At 32.1% G+C, this 14,157-nt stretch overlaps 1 pseudogene across 1 annotated transcript; it reads left to right on the forward strand.

The window, feature by feature from the left end:
* The first annotated feature begins 7,741 nt into the window (after positions 1-7,741).
* Positions 7,742-10,716, forward strand: LOC111282479 (UV-B-induced protein At3g17800, chloroplastic-like; annotated as a pseudogene). The gene is made up of 5 exons (XR_016329255.1): positions 7,742-7,862; positions 7,929-8,089; positions 8,532-8,803; positions 8,894-9,706; positions 10,579-10,716. The product of XR_016329255.1 is annotated as a UV-B-induced protein At3g17800, chloroplastic-like (transcript).
* Positions 10,717-14,157: the final 3,441 nt, after the last annotated feature.

Here is a 14,157-nt window from a genome sequence, read left to right on the forward strand (position 1 = left end):
GAGCTTAGCAATAATGATAATAGCGAAATTCTAACTGCCAACTTGTTAAGCTATTCTATCATGCCATACTCGTTATATTTAATTAGCTTTAAAAATTCATAAGCTTCACTCTCAGAGATCGACTTTTGACATTCTTTTTTTGGGACTGCAAATGATTATTCTGACTTTCTTCTTCTTCTTTCACTTTTGTTTTTTTTTTTTCCTAGCTTTCTCTAAAACTTCTAGAGTATAACATGTTCTACTTCGAATCATACCTTATATACCTATTATGTTCACAGTATTTGGGCTAATTATGATATCACAATTATACTTTTACGATACTGCTTTATCATTTTGGTATGAAAAAGGGTCATAAACTTTAATTGTCACTATTAGTCGGGAGATGGATTTTTTTAGCCTTGGTGTCGACTTCTCATCATAATAAATTGTTAGTGGTCTATGTATAAACTTATTCTTTGAATCAATGGTAGACACTTTAACTTTTATCAACTTTTTTCTTTCTTTTTAAAATTTTTTCTAACCTATATCCATCAACTTCTATACCTCTTGATAGAATTGATAACAACTCTTGATAGAATGTCTCAAAACACTTTTGTGATAATTATAATTCTTGATCAAGGTAATCACTTTAAAGTAATTTTGAGGTTCTATTGGCTTTAACAAATCAGCCTTAACCAAGCTTTCAAACACTTTAGCCATTAGAGTCTTAACTTTATCTATCCTTATCTTCATGTAGCTTATTTGCCCATTAATCAAAGCTTTTATTGATGATCTGTATGGTTCAGCAAAGGGTTTCCATTAACATTTAGAGTTTTTTGTTGGCTGGTCTTAAAGTTTAACACCCCTTCATTAATCAATCCCTACATTTTATGTTTCAAAATAGTACAATTCTTAGTAGAGTGACTTGGGTTTTCATAATGATAATCACAATGTGCATTGAGATCATACCATTTAGAAAATTAAGGTTTTAAAGGTTTAATAATAACAGGAACGAGTAAATGTTTTTTAACAAGTCAGAGATATAAATCTGTGTATGTCATGAGAATGGGGTCGAAAGTAAGTTTTTTTTTGATATTTCTTAGGCTCTCAGACCATTGTTTGGATTAGGCCTCTATTTTGGTCTGACAGGTGCAGTAGGACGATTGTAAAAATAGATAAATGTCTGAAAAGATGATTAAAACTGAGGTAGATAAGCTAGTTATGGTAATAGCTAGTATGGTTTATGTGGATAAGGAGTGAATGTAATATTATTTATGGGAGGGTAATGGTTTTGGTAGACTGGTACAAGGTAAAAAATGAAACTTCTGAATTGTTGCCCTACATAATTCATCGCTTGAGCTTTATTCTCTTTTTTTTTGATAACTCCACCTTTCTTTGCTCCACTCATCTCTTTTGCATCGAGCTTGTTATTTTTTATGGCATTTTCGATAATCTCACCTAATATCACCATATTTTAATGTCACTATATTTGTAAAGTTCTTAGTTGTACTGCTTATCAGTCTTTCATACTATGGTACTTTAAGGGTGTTCACAAATAAGACAGTTATTTTTTTCTCAGCGAGGGAATGTTGTACTTATACGACCATATTTTTTCATTTTTATGCATATTCTTTAAAGCTCTCAATTGCTTTTTTTTTTCATACTTTGTAAAGATAGATGATCTAAAACTAGATCTTTAACATGTTGATATTGTATAAAAAATGCCCTTGTGAGCTTTTGCCAGAAATGAATACGAGTCTTGTCTAGTTAAACATACCATCTGGCTGTAAATCTTGTAAAGCTATCTTAAAATACATGTATTAATAACTTTTTATCACAAGCATATGCTATCATCTTACGATAATACATGGTGATATGAGTTATTTGGCATTTTATGCTATCATATTTTTAAAATTTAAGAACTTTAAATTTAGGTGGAATGACCACATCTAGGACCAAGCAAAGCCCAGTTGCATTTATAGAGCCATAAAAATTCATTTCCTTTACGACCTTGAGCCTTTCTTCTAATAACTTCATCTTTTCCTAGGCACTGGTATCTTTTACTTTTTTAGGTATCTTTATCCCTAGCTTTTCTCTCTCTTTGGGATCATCCAAGTCAAGAACCAAGATTGACTCAGATGGTTTTTCCATCATAATAGGATTAGAAAAATTTTGAAACTATCTTGAAGCAGGTGATGTCATTATCGGATAAGGATTGGAATATCTTCTAAAAGTAAAAATTTGAGTTCTAATTCCTTGAGAGGGTTGGGTTAGCTGTGGCTCAAACCTTGAAGGCTTTATAAGATCTATCATGTCTGGTAATTGCTTTTAGAGGCTAGGATTTCCTTCCATTGCTTTTTCTTTATCCAAATTCTTGAGCATGTCCATTATCCTATTAAGATCTTCTTTTAGTTTTTCTTGAGCTTTTTCAATCCTTTCAAATTAATTAGCCTGTTCTTGTTTCATGATTCTTGTTTGAGCTCTCGTGTTGTATGAATGGTGAATAGGTTAAGTCAAAATTTTTTATGAGTGAGCTATTCTTGAACCTTTATTACCATAAAACTTTTAAAAATTGAAATGTCATATGTTGAAAATTTTATTTTTTAAAAAATGATGCATGAATGCAAGTGGAAGATATTTAGTTTTGGATAAATTTCAACACTAGAAATTTTCATTAATTTCATACAACTTTGTTACATGAGATTTATCATCCTAGAATTATATTCATAGAAACGTTTGACTTACTCGTAATGATCATTAGCTTTATCTAGAAAGTTTACTAGACATTGTCTATATTCCTCTATGGGATTGACTTCTCTTTTTAATGCTTCTACATTTTTAACCATCTCTCATGCCTTCTTCACTGTTTTGCAAACTTGATTGGCCGTATGCTCTATATACTGTTGCCTTTTTAAGCTTTCTGCTTTTCATATCATGCGGGCATCTTTTTTTAAATCACATGCAAAGATCCAATCTTTTTCTCTTTTCTGTCACTTATCTATTATTGCTAAAATATGGTTCTTTTGGTATTATAGTTGTAGCTCCAACCTTTGGATCAGATGGTGAAGTGATTCTTTTTTATTTAGTACTTTAAGATGTTTTTTTCTCTCTTTTACGAGCTTGGATTTCAACATTTTCTTTTTTTTTGGCATTCCACCAATTTTGCTGAAGTTGTAGAGTATAACCTCTTTCAATTCTAACATTCTTGAAAAATTCTAGTGTCTCTTCTTGCTTTTCTTTAGACTTGCTTTTTCATTGGTTCATTTTCTTTTGGAGCTCATCCATTTCGCATTATCGATTAAGGTAAGACTTGGTGACTTTTTCAATTTTGAATTGAACTCGCAACCTCTTATTCTCTTAGTGCAGATCTTTCAAATCATTGTTAACCATATCTCGTTCTTTTATGATCTTTTTTAATTTGCTTCTTTGTATTTCTACTTTATATTTTAATTGTCCCACCTTCTCACGAAGTCTCAAATTTTCTCTTTTTATTTCTTCTTTTTTAACTTTTAATTCTTTCTTGACAAGCTCAACTTCTGATAATTGCACTTATTCTGAAAGATTAGTCGATTGATATGGGTTGTCATCAGGAGAAAGTACTGTCTCTAGGCCATTTTGCTTTCCAAATCTGATAATCAAGAGTGACTTTATCGATGAGAGGCCCTAATCTCATTCTTCGTATTTTCTTCTATGCTTGAATCAATTGCTCCGAGATTCTTAGTAGATTTGGTTCTTTGTAAAATGAATTCTACCTGAACCAAGCCATAAGTAGCATGAACAAATTGCTTTGCATCAAATTATCGAAGCACCATCAATAGAGCTAACTCACAACACCCCATAGTCCTAATAGAGGTATCCACGGCTCATTTTCTCCACGATACAACAAAGGTATACGAGGTATCCAAGGCGTCATCCATTCAATTTCATCCTCCTTAAGCTTTCGTAAGAAAAGACCCATTCTTCTTTAGTCTTTAATGTTGACCATCAATTTTTGTAGAACTCTTCAATTGGTGTTGTGTTTGGTAGATATGACTTTGAGAATGCATTCTTCCCGCACTTGAAATGACTTATAATCCATACATATAATAGCGGTACGTACCTTATGAACCATCTTTTTCCATTCCATTAATAGAAATTCAATGACCTAATGGTTTCAACTAGAAATACTGAAACACGATTAATTGTTTAGTTTTTAATTTGCTTAAAAAAGTCTACCACAGTTATCTCAATGTAACCCAAAGTCTTCGGAAAGATTACCATTCCATACAATACTAGAGCAAACATAACCATGCCTTAGTTATCATTTAAATGCTCTTGAATGAAGTTTCGAAGAAAGTCCCAATGAATGCCAAGATGTTCACCTTAGGCTTCGTGAAGAAATCAATTGTTTTCACTTTAACCCCCATAAGCTTGGTCAACTTTTTACGATAACATGATTTTGGCTTTCGGGTAAATACCTTATTTGGACACTATAGTTCTATCCTGAGCAAAATCGAATATTCTTCAATAGTCGACACCAAATCTTTCTGATTAAAAGCAAAACATCTATAGGACAAATCCCAAAACTATATAGTTACCCTAATCAATTGTTTATCAATTACTACCAGAATGAAGGATGCAATATGCTCGTACTTTTTACAAAAGCTTTCTTTTCTTTCTTCATTTAAATGACTCCAGATAGTGGCTAAGTCTTCTAAATCATTTTGTGTGAGATCCAAATGCACATTTTCGGGTAACTCAGACACATAACCAATAAGAAGGCAATCTCTACTATTTTGTTGGGTTTTTTTTTTATAAAACATATACTTTATTATACGGCTCACATGAGACACTGACTGAAAATGAGCAAATTTGTAGTTCTATGGGATCCATGAAAACTTCTTGGGAGAAAAATGTCCTAGAATAAATATCTTGATGTAGAACTGTATGATATGATTAATGTAAAAAAAAATGAAAGAAAATAAAATTGAGTTAGTACGAAGATGTGGTTTGAGAAAAAAAGGTCGTTTTTTGTTTTGTTTTGAGATTTTTTGTTTCGTTTTGTTTTGTTTTGTATTCTTACATGTTTTGGACTTAGGTATTTTCTAAAAAATTTGATGGGCGAAGCTCTACTTAAGATTGGCTTTTTATATACTTGATTTAGATTGACACGTGTCTAAAGGTTGCCAAATTGTTTCTCACTGTCATCCACGCTGGACTAGTGAGACACTCCCATCCTCACCTATTACAGGCTACGAATGGAAATGGTTTAATTTGAGTGAAAGTATTTCGCTTGTCATTACGGAGGTTATCACCTCACGAGGGCATAGGTACTTTACTTCCTCTTATAAGGGACGGAGCCGGGTATAAAGTTCATGTATGAGATATATCGTGTCATTGTGTGTGCAAATATAACCTAATTTATTAAAAGTAATATATACAGAAAAATAAAGCATAAAAGGCATAGTAAAAGAAACATGTGTGAATTTTTTCCTTTTTGTTTTTGATTTGTTTTTTTTTTTACTTTTTTTGTTGAAAGTGAAAAATAAAAATCTAAAAAACCAATTAGGACTGTTTAAATTAAAATTTGAGGATAACACATAGTTAATTTTAACCTAACTCTCGAAAACAAATGGCATCCCCAGTGGAGTTGCCAAGTTGTTGTAAAGGTTTTGTGTTTGTCCGAAGAATTTGGAAAAAAAATAAAAAAAGAGTGGTCACCAATCTTTTTTGGCTAGGTGTGATTGACCACCTATTAAAATTTATCCTTTTAATAAGATTTTAAAATTAATTAAAATTTATTAAAAAGATAATTTTATGGTTTACGAAATAGTCTAAGTTCGGGAGTCGGTTACACGTGAGGAAGGATTAGCAGTCCCACAGCACACATTTAAAAATGGTATTACTTAACTATGCGTTATCCTTTGATTTTGATAAAAACAATCTCATTTTCGGTGTTTGAAAAATAATTTTCTTAATTTTTTCATTTTTTGGAAATTATTTTTGTTTTTTTTAATTATTATTTATTGTTTCATTTTTATTCAAGAAAAATAAATCAGAACCTTTTTATTGAAATAATTCTTAAAATGTTTCAATACGTTGGTAATATTAGAAAAACTTTATCTCACTTAAAGATTTTTTAGGCATCACTTCTCGGAATACCTTAGAATTTCATCCTCGGATAAAAATTTTCTTTTTCTACATTTTTTATTACTTATTCTTTAGTTTATTAGTTAATTTTTATTTACTATTTTATAAAAAAGAAAAAAATTTTATTGTATTGAAAATTTTTTATAAATACTCCAATACATTGGTAGTATTTTAAAAAAATATACTGGTAGTATTTAAAAAAAAATCTTCTCACCTAAAAATTTTATAGGTATCATTACTCAGAGTGCCGTTAAATCTCATCGTCGGATAAAAATTTCTTTTTTCTACATTTTTTATTATTTTATAAGGTTTATTCTAAAATTAACAAAATTATCAAAAAATTTATTATATATTTCATTATTTATTTTTATTAATTATTAGTATAAAACAAAAAAAAATTATTCTAGCAAATTTAAACATTTGAACATGTATAAATATTAAAAATAAAATTTAAAATAACAAAATTAATATTTAAAAAATAAAAAAAAATTCAAAAAATTTCTTTTTTTACCTAAACCAGACCGGTCAATGATTCGATTAATGTCGGTTTGGGTGGTTCGGCGATTCGGAGCTGATCTGGTTTACTTCGGGTCGATTCAGCTAGATTGGTTTGGGTCTTGTATAAAGGTGGGTCACGAGTCAAATGCACGGATCTTGGGTTGGGCTAGGCTGACGTGCGGATCCTCTTGGGGTTAAAATGACATCGTTTTAGTCCTTTAATGAAACATCATCGTTTTAGGCTATCAACTTTTTATGAAACTTAAAAAAAAAATTTCTCTCATTTTTTCTCTTCTCCCTCTCTTAGACCCTCTCTCTCTATCCAATAGGCCGGTCATCGTCGACCGTCGTTGATGGTCGATCGTCAGTCATCGGCAATCGTAATCGGTTGTCAAAAAATTTAAAAAAATCTCAAAACACTTCCCTCGACCCCTTAAACCTAAATCCAACCTCCTTTTTACCAAAAAAGGTTTCAAATCTCCTAGATCTGCCATCTAACTTTCGGTCAAACTTTTTTTCCTTGACTAACTTTGCTTCTTTTTTTGCAAAGGCTCTTGGCGCTAGGCTTCCCGTTCCAAGGAATTGTGTTTTTTTATTTTGGTGTTTTGACTCCTCTTTTTTTTTCTCATAGAAAGCTTTTTTTTTTTAACTTGGCAGTGCTATTTTTATTTTTGGATCTCTTTTTTTTGTTTTTGATAGTCTCCCCCTGTTAGTATTTTTTACAACTCTATTTATAGAGCAAAAGGAAAATCAAAATCTCAAAAAATTTGAGATTTTAATTGCCTATGATTATGGTGGCCATCGACTATTAAAACGATTATCGGTGACTGTCAGAGTTGTTGGTAACTGTAAGTGATTATCAGAGTCATTGAAAGTACGACTAACACCAGTGGTTGACAAAAAAACTACCAAAAAAAATTAATTAATTAATGAAATGATGTCTATAATATGTAAATAATTTTTAAATTGTAAATTAATTAATGTAGCACATATTATAGCAACAGTCCTTCTGGAGATGAGTTAAAACTAAAAATCAATTTGGCAATAATTGTAAAACCACAAAAGAATGATTCAGTCAGAATAAGACACGTAAACCTATAAAAAAAACGAATTAAGTAGCCACCACATTTGCACCTCTGCGTTTTGTTAACACTATAAGAATCGAGTTGGAAACCTCAACCTCAACCAACAGAACTCAAACACAAATAAGAATAGAAATCTCCCTCAATCTCAGACTTGTTCTCAGCGTTTCCTAGGTAAATCTTTTATTCGGCACTCTTCATCTTTTTTCTTTTATCTGATGGAAAATTATTATGGTGTAGGGCTGAAGATGGAAGCAGCCACCGTCACAGCCACTCCGGTTGGATCTCCTATGACTCTACGTCGACCTTCAAGCTCGGTTACCATGTCGGCTGTTTTGACTGCCAACGGCCCCTATTTTCTACGTTTCGCTGCCAATGCTTTCTTCCCCTGCCCGATTAAGGTCTCAATTTAGCTTTGTACTGTTTTGTTAGTTTTTTTATTTATTATTTTCTCTTTTTGTTTTTTTCCCGGCTGTTAGATCCTTCATTTCTTTTTTACTTCGTTTCGGCGTATGTGTAATCTAAGAGGGAAAAAAGTGAGCAAATCCACCAGGCCTGGAACACATTTTTCAGCTGATCATGAATTTTTTTTTTAAAGGTTGTGGAAATTAACATGCATCAAATTACATAGTACATGCTAATTCTTCATCCTGTTTCCATAGGCTAGGGTTGTGATGGTTCCATTTAATTTTTGTATTTGTGCAGTCTGCTAAACAGGTTTTTGCAATTCTATTACTGAGGTTTTTTTTCCAAGTGCATTTTTGGATTGATACGGTCATTTGGATATCAAAGTTACTTTGGAACTCTGTAGTTGATTTGGTGTTTTTCTGTTTATCATTGCAGCATTATTCTTCAGTTTCTTATTCAAAATCACGGAGGAGGAGAATGGCTTTGGGGGCATCATCATCTCATGATTCAACTGAACCCACTTCTCCAATTGCACCACTTCAGATGGAGTCTCCAATTGGGCAGTTTTTGTCTCAAATCTTGATAACTCATCCGCATCTTGTGCCTGTGGCAGTTGAGCAGCAGCTTGAACAGCTTCAAACTGACCGTGATGCTGAGCAAAAGAAGGAAGAGCCATCTACTTCGGGCACGGATTTAATATTGTATAGGTTGCTGACTCCTCTTACTATATAGTGGTTACTATTATAGACTTGACGTGAAAATTTCTATCTCATGGAAAAAGTTTGAATTTATTGCAGGAGAATTGCTGAGGTTAAGGCTAATGAGCGAAAAAGGGCTTTAGAAGAGATCCTTTACACATTGGTCGTACAAAGGTTTATGGATGCCAATGTTTCTTTGGTGCCTGCAATAACTCCTTCCTTTACAGATCCCTTGGGTTGATTGGACATGTGGCCAAGCGAAGAAGACAAGCTTGAGCAGCTTCACTCACCTGAGGCCTATGAGATGATCCAAAACCACCTAGCTTTAATTTTGGGAAATCAATTGGGTGATTCAACATCTGTAGCACAGATAAGTAAACTTAGGGTTGGGCAGGTCTATGCTGCATCAGTGATGTATGGGTACTTCCTGAAGCGGGTTGACCAGCGATTTCAACTTGAGAAGACCATGAAAATCCTTCCAAATGCTTCAGATGGTGAAGAAAGTAGTATTAAGCAAGCTGTGGGGGAGGACATGGGACCTTCTGGTCTAGGGAACTCCTATCAAGCTGTTTCATCACACCCTGAAGTCTCATCTTGGTCTGGTGGCGGCAGTCCTGGAGATTTTGGTCACAGGATAAAGCCTTCTCGATTGCGGACTTATGTGATGTCCTTTGATGGGGAGACACTATAGAGATATGCTACAATCAGATCAAAAGAAGCTGTTAGCATTATTGAGAAGCACACAGAGGCCCTCTTTGGAAGACCTGAGATTGTTATAACTCCTCAGGGGACTGTTGGTTCTTCCAAGGATGAGCTTATTAAGATAAGCTTTGGTGGTTTGAAGAGACTTGTTTTGGAGGCTGTCACTTTTGGTTCTTTTCTTTGGGATGTTGAAAGCTACGTGGATTCAAGGTACCATTTTGTTGTGAATTAGCTATGTTGAATTACATCCCTGCCAAAGCTAACTTTGTAGTGGGAACTCAGCTGCCCAAACTATGGTTTAATTGAATGTAAATTTGGTGACTGTTACTTAGTAATTTGCACTGATGATTCTGTATATAGTTATGTTTTCCTGTTGGAACTTGCATCTTAACACAAACAGCTGTTCTTCTGAAATTTGTCTTTTTATTCCTCTTTGAATTTACAACTGGAATGTATATATGCAATGGTAACGTCTGAACTGTGACATTTGGATGTTATTTGGTTTGAATTCATCTGATTTATTTTCCATATCATCCAATTGCATCGAGTCAACGTGATGCATTAGTTTACTTGGCATGCTACCTGCTTGTTGGATCCATTATTTCACTCAACCCTGAATTCCATATAAATTATGTAAATGAATGTAGTGAATTAGGTTTAATTCTTGACTATAAACTACAGGACACAGAATTTAAAAATCTAGAATGGTATTCCAAATACCATCCCCTCCTCCCTACCAAAAACCAAATAGAAAAATAAAAAAAGAAATACAAGAGTCGAAGTGAATGGATTAAGCATTTTTCCTTTTTCTGCTATCAGGCACGTTGTACCCTACTGATGACTACTGATGAGATTGAGCTTTATTCAACATAGATTTTTGTGTCTTAACTTTGGATGCCTGTGGCTAGTTTGGATGTTTAAGTTTTTCAGGATGGACAATGATTCAGTTTTTGTTGTTTATTACAGTCGTGTGTTCCAAACCGATATCTCATCACGTCCTTTTCAAATTCTATATTATGAGGATGCAATAGGGTTTAAAATAATATTGCTATCAGCACATCAAATTATTTATGATGCTGCAGGTTCTCCCGTAACTGCTTTCTTGATATGATCTGAAGGATTAAAGAAGGCAATATTCGTTTGCAGGGTGCTAAGATCTTTCTGATCTTATGGAATACAAGATCAAATGGTAGAGAGTATGGTGAACAACTAGGTACCTGATGTGATTATAGGTGCTGCCATGTAAGAAGGCATATGGATGAATAACAGCATACCTTTGAGATGCTTGCTGCTTTTAATTGGCAAGCTTTGCAGCACTTCATTTAGGTGAGTTTTATTGTCTGATTGGACTAATTGTGTCAAGCGTTCGGGTACTTCACTAAAGTGTCACTTCTGGTTGGTTGATGTGTTTGGGCGTTGGGACATCACAACAAATTCAGAATTTCAGGTGCTATTGTGTTACCAAAAGAAAACTGAATATATTTTGCAAGAAAAACCTTCATGCAAAATGCAATGCTTAGCTTATTGGAGTTATTCTTAAGAAATAATATCCAGTAAATCTGATATTTGAATCCCAGTTCTTTTAACTCCTTCCCTTATCTCCATATTACAGCCCCCTATGTATAAAAAATTGTAAAGAATCTAGTTAAGAAAAATTGTAAAGAATCTAGTTAAGTGATTAAACTCCCCACTAATTGGAATAGCTGTAGCTCTTTTAGCATTAGGGATGTTGGGAGTCTCTGAAAATTAATCTTTTCTTTTATCAAAATGTGTGTGCAATGAATTCTACGTTTGAAGCTTAAGCTTGCTTCTCTTCTTCCGTTTTCTGTATGCAGTTTTCTCTATCCTATCTCTATTTTATCAAAAATTTCAGATCAGAAAACTGTCTTAACCCTAACCACCTAGCTGCCCCGCGTCAGGCCTATGAAAAAAACTGATCGTCATGATGAGCAGCTGACTTATCAATGTATGGATGCAAATGAATGCCCTTTTATCTGTAGGGGCGGGCCAATTTGCAGTCTCGCAAGTTTTCCATCTTTCTTTTTAACCTTCTCCCCCATTATGCTGTTTAAGCGTGGATTCGGATGAGGTTCTCTAATGTTGCTTCCATATATTTTTCCATTTCGCGAAAAAAAAAAAGGATTTTATCACTTCCAAAGCAGTGACTTGCTGGATGAATTTTCTCTGGGAAAACAATACACCGGATTGATCTAAAACTTGATTGAAATGGTCATTATTCTTCATTCTCAAAATTAAAACCAACATTGCAGTGTAGAGTTGCTTGGATAGATCATGGAAACAATCTTCGCTTCGAATTAGTTCAACAGACATGAATAAAATTTCATTTCATCTCCGTTTAAATAATGAAAGTCACCCTTAATTCCTTGCCTTTGAACCACCTTCGCGGTGACACTGTCAGTGGTATTGTTTTAAAGAAATGCTTTGAGTGCTCTGCAGGTATTCTGTTGATTTTACCTTGTGAATGCCATTTATGCACATATCAACATTCTCTCCAACCTTCCCCATCTACCAAAACCATCAAATTCAAAGTACCAGAAAATGCATCAGATTTTCTTTATATTTTTCAAGCAATTTCGGTACAAAGGGAATATACAAAAGAGAAGGACATAACATGATAAAAGGACCTGAAGGACCACTACTTCCGATTGATTATAAGCTCCTTTTCTTCCCCAGTCTCCTATCACCAAAAAGCTAAGTGACCCCTCGGCTGAAGCTCTGCTGAGACAAAATAATGCAAAAACAGAAGCAAGCTAGGCAGACCGAGCTCAACGAGATTAAACAATGCTTACATGAACCATCAATGAAATTCAGGACCATTATTTTAAGAAATTCAGGACCAAGGGCTTTTATATGGTTGATAGAAAAATTTTGTTTAGTAGCTAGTAATTACTTTTGTTTAGTTTTTTTACGTGACAAATTAGAAGACAGGCCAACCTTGCATGGCATCTACTCAAGGTGATCTAATTACAAGTTTCCTCGAAATTTCTCATGAATTTCACTTAGTACTATGTTTTTTTTGGCACTTTTCGGACTTCAGAGGAAGGGACTCACCTGATGGGTGATGACCTGGGAAAATGATTCCATTGAGCACAAAACTTCAGCTTGGTTGTCATGTTATTATCATGCTATTTTTCTTTATGTAATGGAATTTCATATTTCTCAAAAAAAAAAAAAAAGAAAGGTAAATAAATTATCTCTCAACTAAATTATACCCAAGCACAGATAGAGCAATTTCTTTTTCTTTTTTTTTTTTTTTTTCAGTTTTTAAATGTTGCCTAGCAATTTTTATCTTGGTTTTAATATTTTTTTAAAAATTTTGATAGGACTTTATAGATTCTGCCCACTTTCTAGAACAAAGATGAAGAATGGTTAACATATACATGGAAGGAGATACTGTAAAAGTTTGAACCTCTAAAGTGATCCTAAGATCAAAATTTTAGTAGTAGCTTGGTTTATCTAAAAACTAGAGTAGGCTCTCTTTGTGGTATTCACTATTGCATGTTGTAATTTAAAATCTTAAACTTTTTTTCCGAAAAAATCAAAGTTTTAAAAAATTTTTTAAAAAAATTGCAAGCGTTAAAAGATGAAATCTAAACTTGATCCCATCCTTTTTGGAAAAATAATGAATTATTTGGACTAATTTTAAATTTATATTAATTATATACAAAAAAATAATTAATTGAGTTTGTATAAAATGGAGATTTGCAAATTTATAATATGATACAAAAATAATATAAAAAAATATAAAAGTGATATAATTTAAAATTTTTTAAAAAATATATTATATTTTTGTATTAATATAAATTGTAATATATAACTTTTATATAAAATATAATATAAATATATATAAATTATCACTATTTTATACGATATAAAAATATAAATTATCTTATAATTAAATGAGGTCAATTGATTCTATTTCGTTTTAAAGATAATAAATTTATAATTTGTACTCTTTCCGTATTTTTGGATGTTAGAAAATTATGTCAACTAATATTTTTATGAACACCTAATTAATTCTCTTTTGAAATTATTATTATTATTATTTTTTTTTATGTTTTTTCTCTTCTTATATTAAAAACCATGGAACGATTAATTTGAGAAGAGAACAAACAATTGAAAATGGAGGAAGTATCTCAGACTCTCGTATATTATAATTCCTTTTTTGTAACTTTTATATTGACCATCAAATTAAATAAGAAGCAAAATAAATAAATAAAAAGAGTTCATTTTATTCATTACTCATTTGATCAAAATGAGTATATAGTTCCTAACAAATATATATATATATATATTTAGAACTTATCTTTTTCAATTCAATTTTTATGCATCATTGACAGATTTTAAATTTCATAAGTAGAATTAAAAAATTGTTTTATATGCTTTTATTTTATTTTATTAATTATTTTAAATATATTTTAAAAACATATATGTTACATTGCTAATTCCCTAAGTAAAATTTAACTTTAATTGAATAAAATAATTTTCTTTTTTCTCTTATCAAGAATAAAGGAAACGAAGATATCGTTAAATTCATACATATATATACACCAAAGGCAAGTGGTAAAATTTGATTATAGTAATTTTTTTTGTTGAAATAATGAAGCACTATACTCAATTATTTTTTATTTTAAAAAATT

The sequence above is a fragment of the Durio zibethinus genome, chromosome 17 (genome assembly GCF_047325235.1).
Source record: "Durio zibethinus cultivar Kanyao isolate XHJ-2024 chromosome 17, ASM4732523v1, whole genome shotgun sequence".
NCBI classification, from domain to species: Eukaryota; Viridiplantae; Streptophyta; class Magnoliopsida; order Malvales; family Malvaceae; genus Durio; species Durio zibethinus.